The sequence below is a fragment of the Anomaloglossus baeobatrachus genome, chromosome 9, assembly GCF_048569485.1.
Source record: "Anomaloglossus baeobatrachus isolate aAnoBae1 chromosome 9, aAnoBae1.hap1, whole genome shotgun sequence".
Taxonomy (NCBI): domain Eukaryota; kingdom Metazoa; phylum Chordata; class Amphibia; order Anura; family Aromobatidae; genus Anomaloglossus; species Anomaloglossus baeobatrachus.
Window position 1 is genome coordinate 122,383,244 of NC_134361.1, and position 16,365 is coordinate 122,399,608.

At 45.7% G+C, this 16,365-nt stretch overlaps 1 protein-coding gene across 1 annotated transcript in view; it reads left to right on the forward strand.

Moving 5' to 3' along the window:
* AR (androgen receptor) overlaps nucleotides 1–16,365 on the forward strand; it is a 1,201,765-nt gene that overhangs the window by 1,058,278 nt on the left and 127,122 nt on the right. The window lies entirely within an intron of this gene.

The following is a 16,365-nucleotide window of genomic DNA, read 5'->3' on the forward strand; positions in this document are numbered from 1 at the left end:
GAACAACACCACCATAACAAAACTAATACTAGTATATATTGCAAAACAAGGCCGCCACACCATGACCAAATATTTTCACCACATAGAGTCTGAATATACAGTGGGTATGGAAAGTATTCAGATCCCTTTAAATTTTTCACTTTTTGTTTATTTGCAGCCATTTCATAAATTCAAAAAAGTTCTTTTTTTTTCCTCATTAATGTACACTCTGCACCTTATCTTGACAGAAAAAAAACAGAAATGTAAAATTTTTTTTGCACTTTTATTAAAGTAAGTATTCAGGCTCTTTCCTCAGACACTCATATTTAAGTCACATGCTGTCCGTTTCCTTGTGATCCTTCTTGAGATGGTTCTACTCCTTCATTGGACTCCTGTTGTGTTTAATTAAACTGATAGGACTTGATTTTGAGAGGCACACACCTGTCTATATAAGACCCCACAGCTCACAGTGAATGTCAGACCAAATGAGAATCATGAGGTCAAAGGAACTGCCCAAGGAGCTCAGAGACAGAATTGTGGCAAGGCACAGACCTGGCCAAGGTTACAAAATAATTTCTGCATTATTCAAGGTTCCTAAGAGCACAGTCGCCTCCATAATCCTTAAATGGAAGAAGTTTGGGACCACCAGAACTGTTCCTAGACCTGGCCGTCCAGCCAAACTGAGCAATCATGGGAGAAGAGCCTTGGTGAGAGAGGTAAAAAAGAACCCCAAGATCACTGTGGCTGAGCTCCAGAGATGCAGCACGGAGATAATTGACTTTGTGGAACTTTCTCCTATTACTGCAGCCCTCTACCAGTCGGGCTTTTATGGCAGAGTGGCCTGAAGAAAGCCTCTCCTCAGTGCAAAATATACGAAAGCCCGCATAGAGTTTGCAAAAAAACACATGAAGGACTCCCAGACTATGAGAAATAAGATTCTCTGGTCTGATGAGAAGAAGATAGAACTTTCTAAGCAGAATATGTGAAGAAAACCAGGCACTGCTCATCCCCTGCCCAATACAATCTTAACAGTGAAACATGGTGGTGGTCGCATCATGCTATGGGGGTGTTTTTCAGCTGCAAGGACAGGACAACTGGTTGCAACTGAAGGAAAGATGAATGTGGCCAAGTACAGAGATATTCTGGAAGAGTATCTCTTCCAGAGTTCTCTGCACCTCACACTTGGCCGAATGTTCATCTTCCAACAAGACAATGACCCTAAGCACACAGGTGAAAAAAACCCCAAAGGATTGGCTTCAGAACAACTCTGTGACCATTCTTGACTAGCCCAGCCAGAGTCATGACCTAAACCCAATTGAGCATCTCTTGAGAGACCCAAAAATGGCTGTCTACCAACATTTACCATCCAACCTAATGGAACTGGAGATGATATGCAAGGAAGAATAGCAGAGGATCCCTAAATCCAGGTGGGAAAAACTTGTTGCTTCATTCCCAAGAAGACTCATGGCTGTACTAGGTCAAAAGGGTGCTTTTACTCAATTCTTAGATAAGGGTCTCAATACTTATGACTAGGGATGAGCTTATGTATTCGCCACTATTCGGTATCCTGCGGATAATGGGGTATTCCAGGTATTCGGTATCCGACGGCTAATATGGTATTCGCTCTGATACTTTCATTTTCATTTCTGGACTTCCTGGCACCTTTTTCCAGCCAATGAACACATCTGACGTTCCTTGCCCTCACAGTAACACCGCAGCCATCTTTGTTGTGGTGATACTGTGATTGGCTTTGCCGCACAGCGTCATAGGGGCTATAAAAGGCTGCCTCCATTTTGTGCATGCATTAATTCCTGAGCTGCCGGTGTAGCTAGACTTTACTGTGTGCGGGACAGCGTTTATATAGTGTTTTTACAGCAAACTAATAATACTCCTTGTAAGGGCTGAACACAGTGTCCAGTAGCTGCTAGCAGCTGTGTAAATCGTAGAACCAGGTATAGGGGCAGTGCAGTGCATTCTATGAGATAGCGTTCCTGCTTCAAAATCCAAAATAGTCCTTTTAAGGGCTGAATATAGTGTGCATTATGTGCTAGCAGCTGTGTAAATCATAGAATCAGCTGTAGGGTCAGTGTTAAGCCTGCTTTACACGAGACAACCGATTGTGCGATAGCACGATCGATCGTACCCGCCCCCGTCGTTTTTGCGTCATGGGTAATTAGTTGCCTGTGGCGCACAAACTCGTTTAAGCCCCGTCACACGCACTTACCTTCTGGACGACCTCGCTGTGGGCGACGAACGTCCACTTCCTGAAGTGGGAGGGACGTTTGGCGTCACAGCGACGTCACACGGCAGCCGGCCAATAGAAGCGGAGGGGCGGAGATGAGCGGGATGTAAACATCCCGCCCACCTCCTTCCTTCCATTAAGCAGGCAGGTGCCGTGGGACGCAGGTACGCTGTGTTCATCGTTCCCATGGTGTTACACGGAGCAAAGTGTGATGCCATGGAAATGATGAACAACCTGCACCCATGGAAATAAACGAGATTATGAAAGTTAACGACGAGTACATGACTCACGATTTGTGAGCGATACTGCGTCGCTCAGAGGTGTCACACGAGAAGACGTTGTGCGCTATGCCGGATGTGCGTCACGAAAACCGTGACCCCGACGACATATCGCACAATCTATTGTCTCGTGTAAAGCCCGCATTAGTGCATTGCTTTGTTAGGTGAGGGCCGTTCCTGTTTTAAACCACTCAAAAAAATACAATCCTCTTATTAGTGCTGCATACGGTCTGTTACTGCAGTGTGTGATATAGGGAGAGCTTATTCACAGGCAGGGAGAGATTTAAAGCTGTCCTGACATCTGCTACTAATATAATCAACAATCTCAACACTGTTACATCCCTTGTGTCTGTTATACTAGGAATAGGTATTACAACTTGCAAAAAAAGGTCCCAAAATTGTCAAAACAACGGGTTCAGGTGTAGTGTAGTGCCTGTCTGTATGTATGTCCGCTAAAGGAATTCGCACCGTCGCATTTACAATCACAAAATTTTGCACAGACACCCCATTTGACTCAGGGAACGTCATAGACTATGCTTTGGCAGGAAAATTTAACCCCGCACTTTACAGTTAGTCTCCAAAAAACCTGACCTCCATTAAAGTGAATGGAGCTGGGAGCTAAAGGGTATTAAAAGGAGCTGTGATTGGTTGCTATAGGAACAAAGGAAATTGTTAGTATAAGAAGCATATGTGTGAGGTAATATGATGTCGGTGGAGAGACAGACACAGAGACAGACTGAGAGATAGAGAGACACAGCGAGACAGACAGACGGGCACAGACAGAAAGAGAAAGAGGCAGGCAGGGAAAGGGACAGACAGACAGAGGTAGACAGGGAAAAAGACAGAGACAGAAAAAAAAGCCAGACAGACAGAGAAAGAGAGAGAAAGAAAGACACAAGGGGAGAGAGACAGACAGAGGCAGACAGGGAAAGAGACAGAGAGAGACAGGGAAAGAGACAAACAGGGAAAGAGACAGATGGAGACAGAGGCAGACAGGGAAAGAGACAGACCACAATGAAGAAAAATCGACAACGTTTTTTAGGTGAAAAACTTTTTGTTGTCATTTCTTCAGTGCATAGAAAAATATTTTTCTATGCACTGACGGAATAAAGACAACAAAAAGTTTTTCACTCAGAAGATGCTGTTGATTTTTCTTCATTGCGGTATGTGTCTCCAAGTGATCCCTTTGTTTAGATGTGCTTCTAGATGCTGCGGTTTTTGTTATGCATTTACACCACATTTATATACTGTGGTGCTGCGGTTTTTGCATTGCTAGGGAAAGAGACAGACATAGAAAGAGGCAGACAGGGAAAGAGATAGACAGAAGCAGACAGGGAAAGAGAGAGACAAGCAGACAGAGACAGATAGGAAAAAAAAAACCCAGACAGAGAAAGAGACAGACAGACGGGGAAAGAGACGAACACAGCAGACAGGGAACGAAACAGACAAAGACAGAGGCAGACGGGGAAAGAAACAGACGGGGAAAGAAACAAACTGGGAAAGAAACAGACAGACAGAGGCAGACAGGGAAAGCGACAGAGAGAGAGACAAACAGACTGAGAGATAGAGAAATAGACAAGCAGACAGAGACAGGAAAAAAAAAGCCAGACAGAGAAAGAGATAGACAGAAAGACACATAAGGAAAGAGGCAGACAGGGAAAGAAACAGAGGCAGATAGGGAAAGAGACAAACAAAGAAAGACAGACAGGGAAAGAGACAAACAGGGACAGAGAAAGAGAGACAGACAGAGAAAGAGGCAGCCAGGGACAGAGACAGACCGAGAAAGAGGCAGCCAGGGAAAGAGATACAGAGAGGCAGATAGAAAGAGACAAACAGACAGACATGGAAAGGGACAGACAGACAGACACATAAACAGACAGATAGAGAGCGACAGACAGATACTGACACAGACAGAGAGATACAGACAGAGACAGTCACTGATAGAGACAGTCACACAGACAGAGAGACATACATACAAATAGAGAGACAGACAGACAGAGAGGGACAGAGAAACAAAGACAGACAGAAACAGAGAGAGACAAACACAGATAGAGAGACACAGACAGAGACAGACCAAGAGATACAGAAACAGACAGGGAAAGAGACGGACAAAGAGACAGACAGGGAAGGAGACAGAGAGAGACAGACAGAGACAGACAGAGAGATAGAGAGAGACAGAGGCGGACAAAGAGCTACAGAGACAGACAGGGAAAGAGACAGACAGAGAGACAGACAGAAGCAGACAGGGAAAGACTGACAGGCCAAGAGACAGAGACAGACAGACAGAGAGATAGACAGACAGACGGAAGCTGGGAGAGAGACAGATAAACAGTTACTATTCCAGGCAATGCCGGGTACTACAGCTAGTAAATGCAGTATTTAAATCTGGTATCGCTCTAATCGTACTGTTCTGAGGAATAAAGCTGCCTTATCACTTATACCGCAAGGTGATCAGCGTAAAAAATAGTAGTAAAGCCAATTCTTCAACATTATTGAGTTGTTTATTCTGCCTCTCAAAGATCACAGTAAGGCATGGCTCACATTTGTCCTGTGCTCCACGCTGAGTACTTACACTGAGGATTACGTGTAAATCTCTTAAAAACATGATTCAGACAAAATTGCAAACAGAATATTTTCTGTAATGAGGCAGAGGGAGTCACTCTGAACTCCCATACAGCCTGTGGTTTGGCAGTGTCCATCTTTTTATGTTCTGTACCTCAAATTGAAACCAATAGCATTCAACTCAACCAAAAAAAAAACAAGTCCCCACTCAGGTCTGTCATCTGTTAATGGACATTTTGAGGGCTTCCACATTACTGATATAACAAAGGCTCTGGAATAGTGGTATGGCTCCCTCCCCAGAAAGAAATACAGCAAAATCTGCACTTCCAAATTCAAATTCCCTCACCTTTCCAAGCAGCACAGTGTGCCTCAACCATATTAAGTGTCCACATGTTTGTCATTGTTGATGTGAGGAGAGCCTGGGGTGTGTGTCTCCTGAAGCAAGAGCTGGGCACAGTGCATGGGCACTACAATGTATTGGGCACTAGAAGGGCTTATTTGCAATTTTTAACTCTGCAACATTCACTGCGTTTGACTCTATGGGTGTTTTTTTCTAGAGACATAATCATTGCTACACCCATAGATGAATTCACAGAGGGGTGTAATTTCTAAAATGTGGTCACTTGAGGGGGGTTCTGTTGTTCTGGCACTTAGGGGCTGGGCAAATGGAGTTTGTAAACAATTCTAGGAAAATCTGTGCTCCAAAATTCAAATAGCCCTTCTTTTCACCCGAGCCATGCGATGCAACCAAACAACACTGTATAGTCACATGTGGGGTATTGCCATGTTCAGGAGATATTGTGTAACACATTATGAGGACATTTTAACTTACCCCTTGTGAAAATTGGAAATCTAGGGCTAGAACAACATTTTAGTGGTAAGAATGTAAAGTGTTTTTTTTTTCTTCACTGGCCAATAGTATAACATTTTGTGACACACCTGTATTATCAATATGCTCACTGCACTCCCAGTTGAATTAATTGAGGAGTATACTTTGTTAATTGGGGTCACTTATGGGGAAATCTGGTTTTCTGGCATGTCAGGGGCTTTGCTAGGTGAAATGGCACTCGAAACCATTCCACTAAATCTGCACTTCAATATGGAGCTTCTTCCCTTCAGACCTTTGTACAGTGCTGTGCCTCAAAAGTAATTTTCATCCACATGTGGGGTATTGGTGAACTCAGGAGAAATTGTGAAACAAATTGTATGGTTCATTATCGCTTATTACCTTTTATTTAATTAAACGTTTGTGCCAAAGCAACATTTTAGTGGGAAACATTGCATTTTTTTATTTTCACAGCCCAAAGTTATACAATTTTGTGAATCACCTGAAGGTTAAAAGTGCTCATTACACAGCTAGATGAATTTCTTGAGAGGTGTAGTATTCAGAATGGGGTCACTTGTGGGCGGTTTCTGCTGTTTTGGCATGTCAGGGAATCTTCAAATGTGAGATGGCATCCACAATATATTCCAGCCAAAATGGCACTCCTTCCCTGCTGTGCACCTAAACAATAGTTTTCCACCACATATGGGGTATCGGTATACGCATGAAAAATGACACAAGAAATTGTACTCTACATTTATTTATTAACTATTTTGTGTGACAAAACTCTCTGGTTTAACACCATAAAAGTTAAACATTTGAAAATGTAAAAACAATTATGCCAAAATTCCAATATTTTCACAAATAAATGTTAAAAAATTCAACCTGAATTTACCACTATCATGGAGTGAAATGTGTTTAAAAAAAAAACAACAAAAAAACAATCTCAGAATCACTGGAATCCGTGGAAGCGTTTCAGAGTTATACTGGTTAGAATTCTAAAATTTGTTTGTCAGGAATGTGAAAACAGGCTTTGGATGTAAAGGGGTCAAATATGTTTGGTTAATTTACCCTATGAGATTAAGTTAGGTAGTTAAAAAAGTAAAAAAAACTGACCAACACCTCTAAATAGAGCAAGTGTGAACAGGTGCAAGCTGCTACGACTGTATATTATACAAATTAAAGAATACAGCAGCCTCTGTAAGCAGTGAAATATATAGTCATTAAATACATGAAAATGAAACTGCATTACTGCAGAAAATGAAGTCGCTTATAGTACAAATATGCCAATTCATGAGAGCCCACCAGCCACAGCAAAGTGTACCTTTCTTTAATAAAAAATTGTTTAAAGGAACTGAAGTCCTCAGTGGTTGATACCTTTTAATGGCTAACTGAAAAGATGGTAATAATTGCAAGCTTTCGAGACTACTCAGGTCTCTTCATCAGGCATGGAATAACACAAAATCTGAAGAGTCACATATTTATACACAAAATGACATAGAATAGTGCAGTAAAAAAAGAAAAAACAAAAAACCCCCCCCCCCAAGTTATATGAAACAGAACTCTCACTATGGCAGGGGGGCAAACTGTTGTGGCCATAAATATTGCTGCAGTTCAGTGTGAAAGTTTTATTGTCCTCTGATTAGGGTCTGGTCCAGGGCTGGGATGCGATCGGATGGTCAGAGGAGCATATCTCTTAACTGATGTAAAAAGACATGAATCCATGAGACACATTCACTCCTGCTCTGAATGTGTCAAAGGTCATCATGAGTTTGTACTCCCATAGTCTCCTGTGTCTCTGGGACTTGAAATTCCCTTTCAATACCAGCAATTTCATGTCCATGATGCTGTGGTCGGGGTTACAAAAATGTTTGGCCACAGGTAGATCTATTCTTTTCTCCTTAATTGTGTGGTGGTGAGAATTCATCCTTGTCCTGAGCTGTTGTCCTGTCTCCCCTACATATAGACCCCCAGTTGGACATTTGGTACATATAATTAAGTACACCACATTGGTTGTGGTGCAGCTGAAGGTACCTGGGATCTTGTAGTCCTGATGTGATCTGGGAATCTTTATCTTGTCCGTTGTCAATATAAATGGACAACAACAGGAACACTTCCCTGCAACCAGAAATAATGTAAGACCTGTCCATTTATATTGGCAACGGACAAGATAAAGATTCCCAGATCACATAAGGACTACAAGATCCCAGGTACCTTCAGCTGCACCACAACCAATGTGGTGTACTTAATTATATGTACCAAATGCCCAACTGGGGGTCTATATGTAGGGAAGACAGGACAACAGCTCAGGACAAGGATCAAGTCTCACCGCCACACAATTAAGGAGAAAAGAATAGATCTACCTGTGGCCAAACATTTTTGTAACCCCGACCACAGCATCATGGACATGAAATTGCTGGTATTGAAAGGGAATTTCAAGTCCCAGAGACACAGGAGACTATGGGAGTACAAACTCATGATGACCTTTGACACATTCAGAGCAGGAATGAATGTGTCTCATGGATTCATGTCTTTTTACATCAGTTAAGAGATATGCTCCTCTGACCATCCGATCGCATCCCAGCCCTGGACCAGACCCTAATCAGAGGACAATAAAACTTTCACACTGAACTGCAGCAATATTTATGGCCACAACAGTTTGACTCCCTGCCATAGTGAGAGTTCTGTTTCATATAACTTGTTTTTTTTGTTGTTTTCTTTGCTTTTTTCTTTTTTTACTGCCCCATTCTATGTCCTGTTGTGTATAAATATGTGACTTCAGATTTTGTGTTATACCATGCCTGATGAAGAGACCTGAGTAGTCTCGAAAGCTTGCTATTATTACCATCTTTTCAGTTAGCCATTAAAAAAGGTATCAACCACTGAGGACTTCAGTTCTTTTAAACAATTTTTTATCTCTACTGGCTAACACGGTACAAAGATATAGTTTACCTTTCTTTGATTGGATTCTAACCAAATATTTCACAAACATGCCACTCTCGAGTCAAAAGCCTATATCTATATATATTTATTTAATGGGCAGGTGTAATCCAACATAATTAAAAACAGCCTTAGGGCTTGTACGCATGACCATATTTTTGGTTCGACTGCTATCCGTGAAGAAAACGGTCAGCACTCGGGCCAATGTTATTCAATGGGACAGTGCAGATGACCGATTATTTTCACTGACAAAATCTGTGTGTGTGAAAAAAATTGCAGCACGCTCGATATTTCTCCAGAAACTGGAGGATACTTACACATTCACGTCTATGTGTGCAAGAAAAAAAGGGATACCACAGTAAAGTATCTGATTTTTACAATATATCACAATTTTGTAACATAGGAAATTGCAAATGGTCTTGTAAATTATTAAAAGCTGCTGCTATAAAAAAATGGACTGCACACAGATAACAAGTGAGAAAAAAATTGCGACACTCTTCTGGATGACAATAGGACCGTTTTTCTTTTCTTTATACACTCATGTGAACCTACACTTAGGCTGAATGGAGAAATGCTCAGTCAGAAACAGAGGCAGTCAAATCCTCCCATAGTATACTACTGACCAGAACTTCCGAACAGAGTAAAGCAAGTGTGAACTTGCAGCACATATGTTCAGTGGCAGAGCCTACACACAAGATGATTAGCATATGATTGATTAGCCCCTGCACAGCAGCTGCAGCAGGCCATGGATGATGACATGGAAAATACAAAAAACAATCAACTTTTTTTTCCCCATTGGAACTTGTTTGCCACATTGGGGTTTTTTGCCTTCCTCTGGATCAACATGTTAGGCTACGGGTTGAACTAGATGGACTTAGAGTCTCCCTTCAACCTTAAAAACTATGATACTATGAACAGGTGCAGGCTGCTATGACGACATAATACTGTATACAAAGAGAATACAGCACCCTCTGTAAGTGCTAAGGGCTCTCATGAATTTGCCAGTTTATGTGCTGAACACCTTCATTTTTACAAACTATATTCCATATAGCAATAATGCAGTTCAAATGTCATGTATTCGATGTTCGCAGACATCTTACTGAGTGCTGCTGTATTCTTTTGAATATACAATTAGGCAGCAGGGAGCCGCTTGTCCATCAGAAGGACATTAGCAATGACGCCCTGTCGACACCAGAATCTACAGAATTGTCGACAGGAGCAGTATGTAACGACTCTGAGTTGGCAGAAATTGGTGCAGGGAAAATTAGGTAGTGTAGCAGGGTGGGGGTCCCCCAGGACGACAAACAGGCAGTGACCCGAAAAAGTTCGATCCAAACAGCTTTATTGTCATCGCTGAACAGGTAAATGTCCTCCGGGACACAGCCGGGTTACTCACAGTCCATACGGTTCCCCGTCACACAAGCACTGCTTGCCATAGGAGACGGTCTTACTATACCCCGTTTTGCTATTCCCGGGGTCCACAGACCTGTGTTATAGTTCCACACAGGCCTGAACTCTCCTCAGCTTCCTGCTCTGCAGCTTACAAAGCACCCCTGCCCCACCCAGGTCTTTACAAAGACCTTTTAAATGAGAACTGTGGCCATGAGTCACCTGCATTACCCGGCCTGGAGGTTAGTGGACTGACCACTATGTAGGGCTCTAATATGTTTCTGTACGCATTCTGGGAGATACATACCGTCCGTCACGTATGAATGGCCCCACTATCTCACATACCCCCCCTCCGTTCAAACCCGAGGGGATGAACGGACGCCCCCAAACAGGCCGCCCGAGACAGGGCATCGGTATTGCCCTGGGACGAACCGGCCCGATGTTCCACCATAAAACTGAAATTCTGAAGGGACAGGAACCAGCGGGTGACCCGGGTATTCAGTTCTTTCGCATTTCTCATCCAGACGAGGGGCGCGTGGTCCATTACCAACCGAAACTATCGCCTGAGCAAATAATAGCGCAGGGACTCCAAGGCCCATTTAATAGCCAAGCATTCCTTCTCCACTACGCTATAATTCTTCTCCGCCGGGGTAAGTTTCCGGCTCAAGAAGGTAACCGGATGCTCAGTTCCGTTCACCTCTTGCGAGAGTACGGCACCCAGACCCACCTCGGAAGCATCTGTTTGCACAAGGAAGGGGTTACCAAAATCGGGGCTAATGAGGACCGGTTGACCGCACAAGGCAGTCTTCATGGACTGAAACGCTTCTTCAGCCTGAGGGGTCCAGCGTACCATAGCCGCCCTCTTACCCTTCAACAGATCGGTCAAAGCCGCTGTTCTCCCGGCAAAGTCCGGTATAAACCGCCGGTAATACCCGACAATGCCGAGGAACGCTCTCACCTGTTTAGTGGACACTGGTCTGGGACACTTTTGGATGGCCTCTATTTTATTTACTTGAGATTTGATCACCCCGCGGCCAATCACGTACCCCAAATAGCGGGCTTCTTCCTGACCGTTTGCACATTTTTTTGGGTTTGCGGTCAATCCTGCCGCCCGCAGGGAGTTAACAACGGCCTGGACCTGGGACAAGTGGGTCTGCCAATCGGTACTGAAGATGATGATGTCATCTAGATAGGCGGATGCGTACTTCTGATGGGGTTCCAACACTATGTCCATCAGTCTTTGGAAAGTAGCCGGGACTCCATGTAAACCGAAAGGCAAGACAACATAGTGGTAGAGCCCCTCTGGTGTAATAAAGGCCGTTTTTTCCTTGGCTGACTCTATCAGTGGCACCTGCCAATAGCCTTTGGTAGGGTCAAGCGTCATGAAATATTGAGCCTTTCCCAACCGTTCAATAAGTTCGTCCACCCGGGGCATAGGGTAAAGGTCGAACTTGGAAACCTCATTCAATCTCCTGAAATCATTGCAGAAACGTAGCGACCCGTCGGGTTTCGGAATCAGCACAATGGGACTAGCCCTGTCACTCTTTGATTCCTTGATCACCCCTAGGGTAAACATCTGTTTCACCTCTGCTGCAATGGCTTGTCTCCGGGCCTCGGGCACCCGGTACGGTTTCATATGCACCTTTACCCGAGGCTCGGTGACAATGTCATGTTGGATAACCGAAGTACGGCCGGGTAACTTGGAAAACACATCCGAGTTCTGCTGTACTAACTTCCGAACTTCACGACGCTGCGGTTTAGTGAGCATGTCGCCTAGGTGTACCCCCCCTTCGGTTCCCAAGATGGGCGGCACTACAGGATCCCCACAGGGCCCCACCGGTGTTACTCCCGTAACCATACAGTCACGGTCTTTCCAGGCTTTAAGCAAGTTAACATGATACAATTGTTCCAGCTTCCTCCTCCCCGGCTGGTATATTCGGTAGTTCACCTCCCCCACCTTTTCCCGAACTTCATACGGACCCTGCCATTTGGCCAACAGTTTACTCTCGGCAGTGGGCACCAAGACCAAGACCCGATCCCCTACATTAAAAGATCTGATGGTGGCTTGTGTGTTATAAGTGCGCCTTTGTGCCCCTTGTGCCCTTGTTAAATGTTCTTTTACAATAGGCAAAACCGCTGTGATGCGGTCCTGCATTAGAGACGCATGTTCAATCACACTTTTATATGGGGTGGGCTCCTGTTCCCATGTTTCCTTGGCTACGTCCAACAAGTCCCTAGGGTGTCTGCCATAAAGCAACTCGAATGGTGAAAAACCCGTGGATGCCTGCGGCACCTCTCGGAGCGCAAACATAAGATAGGGCAACAGCATGTCCCAGTCCCTCCCGTCCTTGACAACCACTTTTTTAAGCATGGACTTAAGGGTTTTGTTGCACCGCTCGACCAGCCCATCGGTTTGTGGATGATACACCGATGTGCGCAGGTGCTTTATTTTCAACAGTTTACATAGTTCTTTTGTCACCTTGGACATAAACGGGGTCCCCTGGTTAGTAAGGATCTCCTTTGGTAGCCCAAGACGACAAAATATGGCAAATAATTCCCGAGCAATAAGCTTAGCGGAGGTATGGCGCAGCGGAATGGCCTCTGGATAGCGTGTGGTGTAATCTACAACCACCAAAATGTGTTGGTGACCGCGTGTGGATTTTACCAGGGGCCCTACCAGATCCATTGCAATCCGTTCAAAAAGTTCCTCTATAATTGGAAGAGGCACCAATGGACTCCGGAAACTCGCAATGGGCGAGGTCCGCTGGCACTCCGGGCAGGATTCACAGAATTTCCGTACATCTGCGTACACTCCCGGCCAAAAGAACCTCCGTAAAATACGCTCTTGTGTCTTGGTAACCCCTAAGTGCCCAGGGGGTGTGTGTGAGCCATGTTAAGCACTGCCTGACGATGGGATTGTGGCACGACCAGTTGTTCTACTATCTCTTCCCTGATTTTGTCTATTCGGTAGAGTAAATCATTATAAACCGCCATGCGGGGAAAGACAACTTCTGCCCCTGTTTGTTGGGCCACCCCATTCACCTCTTTTACATTCCCCACGCCTGGGAGAGGGTAGGATCCCTTAGCTGTGCCGTCCCGAAGACCTCCCGGGACGTTTCCAGCATCCAGCTCCGGGGTCGCTACGGTCTCTTCACTTTCTCCTGCCAACACCTCTAGGGGACCCCTGTCAGGTTCTCCCCCTGTCCCAAGGTCGGCGATCCCTACAGCAGGTATCCCCGACTCGGGATCATCAGGTTCTGCACCCAGACCCATTTTTGCCTGGGAACAAGTACCATTTCTCTCCCACAGGTACCAAAACAATGGAAAATCCCTTCCCATCACTACCCCGTATGGTAGAGTTTTCACCACTCCTACCACATGTGTCATGTCTCCGCACGGAGTGGAGAGGCATACCTCTGCTGTTGGATATTTGCGGAGCTCACCATGTATACACACAATCCCAACCTCCCTCTCCGTGGACTCCGACCCCGAGATCAGCGACCCATGAACGAGGGTCACTATACTGCCCGAGTCCAAAAGGGCCTCTGCCCGATGTCCATTTACATACACATGACAGAGAGGAGGTTCAAGAATAGGGCGTGCAGCATATACCGTATTAGCATACATAGACATTCGGCATGTGTACCCACAATCCATGGACTCCGTAATCAAAGTGCAATAAGCGGCGATATGGCCTGGCCCTTGACATCTCCAGCACTTCATAGCGGTGGCCCCACCAGTTTTTGTTACCATTCTTGGGGGGACTAGTCTTTTGCCACTCTCAGTGCGGGTTGCCCCCTCAGTATGGGCTTGGTTTTTGTTGTTCACCAGCGCCGTACGTGTCTCTCGGCCAGGGTCCTGTGGCCGCCAAGCCTGACGCAGTGGGGCAGAGTCTCGTATAAAGTCCTGTGTGGCGGTATATCGCTCAACTAGACTCCCCACCTGATCCAGGTTACCCGGGTCTCCTTGCCCCACCCAACGTTGTATAGCGACTGGCAGAGTCCAAACCAACCGGTCGACCACCACCCTTTCCACCATCTGGGCTGGAGATGAAACCTCCGGCTGTAACCACTTTTTAACCAATTGTAGTAAGTCATATGCCTGAGACCTGGCTGGACATGTCTCCACATAGGCCCATGAAAACACTTGCTGAGCCCTCACGTAGGTATTGACCCCCAGACGTGCAAGGATCTCACCTTTCATTTTCTTGTAGTCCAGGGCATCCTCCCGGCTGAGGTCAAAGTAGGCTTTCTGGGCGTCCCCTATCAGGAACGGAGCCACCACTTCCGCCCACTGGTCTGCCGGTAGTTTTTCCTGCTCCGCTGTGCACTCAAAAACCATAAGGAAAACCTCCACGTCATTCTCCGGGCTTAGTTTCCGCAGGGCAGAGCGAACCCTGTCCCGGGGTACCCGTCGGTCTGAGGCAGTTGCTGGCGGTGTCTCACGCAGGGCCGCAATCTGCTGCCGTAGCAATGCATTCGTCTCTTGTTGTTGTCGCTGGGTCTCCTGATGCTGCCGCTGGGATTCCTGATGCTGCCGCTGGGATTCCTGGTGCTGCTGCTGGAAAAGACCCAATTGCTCCTGTTGCTTCTGCTGAGTTAGCACCAACTGCCGCAAAAGCTCCTCCATGTTGTCAGCGGGTTTATACAGTAGCGTAGCAGGCTTGATTATTGCCATGCAGCGGTGGGGTATGCCTCAATTCTCCTTGCCCGCATTCTCCACCATAATGTAGCGGGGTGGGGGTCCCCCAGGATGACAAAGAGGCAGTGACCCGAAAAAGTCCGATCCAAACAGCTTTATTGTCATCGCTGAACAGGTAAATGTCCTCCGGCCGGGTTACTCACAGTCCATACGGTTCTCCATCACACAGGCACTGCTTGCCGTAGGAGACGGTCTTACTATACCCCGTTTTGCTATACCCGGGGTCCACAGACCTGTGTTATAGTTCCACACAGGCCTGAACTCTTCTCAGCTTCCTGCTCTGCAGCTTACAAAGCAACCCTGCCCCACCCGGGCCTTTACAAAGACCTTTTAAATGAGAACTGTGGCCATGAGTCACCTGCATAACCCGGCCTGGAGGTTAGTGGACTGACCACTATGTAGGGCTCTAATATGTTTCTGTACGCATTCTGGGAGATACATACCGTCCGTCACATATGTATGGCCCCACTATCTCACAGTAGGTAGTTAGCGCCTCCCTGTCTGTAAGATCTTAGCCTCATAAGGTAAAATAAGCAGAGTCCCAGATAACCCCTTTAAATTAAAGACTATAATAATACCTCTCCCCCTATGTGTTTGCTCCCCTTGATGTATGCTATAAAAAATCTGGATCTTGTTAGGAATCTTTGAGCTCCTTCTTAAAAATTGGATGAAAATTAAATCAGTCATCAATAACAGCTTAGCCTTTGTGGTAACCACTTAGGCCCCTTTCACACATCAGTTTTTTGCCATCAGTCACAATCCGTCGAATATTTAAAAAAACGGATCTAGCGATTGATGCCGCTGGAACCAGGGCTGTATTTGCCACTAGGCACCCGTGGTACCATGTCTGGGCCGTTGCACTTTTTGACAGAAAAAAAGAAAAAAAAATGTTTTTTTTACATCCTCCCCCTCCATTAGACAGTCTAATGAATCCGCTGTGTTTTCGGAGGGGGGTAAGTGGTCGAGGCGCACCTCTATTTATTTATATTTGCGTCTTTAAGACGTGGATACAAATAAATACACTAGGGGTGCTGGGCACAAGGAGCTTATTGACCCCGGAAGTACCAACGCTTGCACTTCCGGGATCAGAGGGGCGCACGCCAATCAGCTCCCTGCTCCGTGCTGTGGCGTCCAATGCAGACGACACACGCCGCGGAGGAGGACGCGACTGACGCTGGAGCTAAAAGAGGAATCATACCGGAGCAGGAGTAGGGCCGCGGGCTAACAGAGCTGAAGATTAGTGGGCAAGGTGGAGGTGTCGCTAAGGCTATAGACTGGATATGGGTGGAAAGAATAATTCTATATACACGGGGGGATGGGGTAAAGAAAGGCTAATCCTAAAGACTGCATGGGGGAGGGAAAGAATAATACTAGAGACTGCAGGGAGGAGGGATACAAAAGCTAATACTAGAGACTGCAGGGAAGAGGGAAAGAGGCTACTATTAAAGACT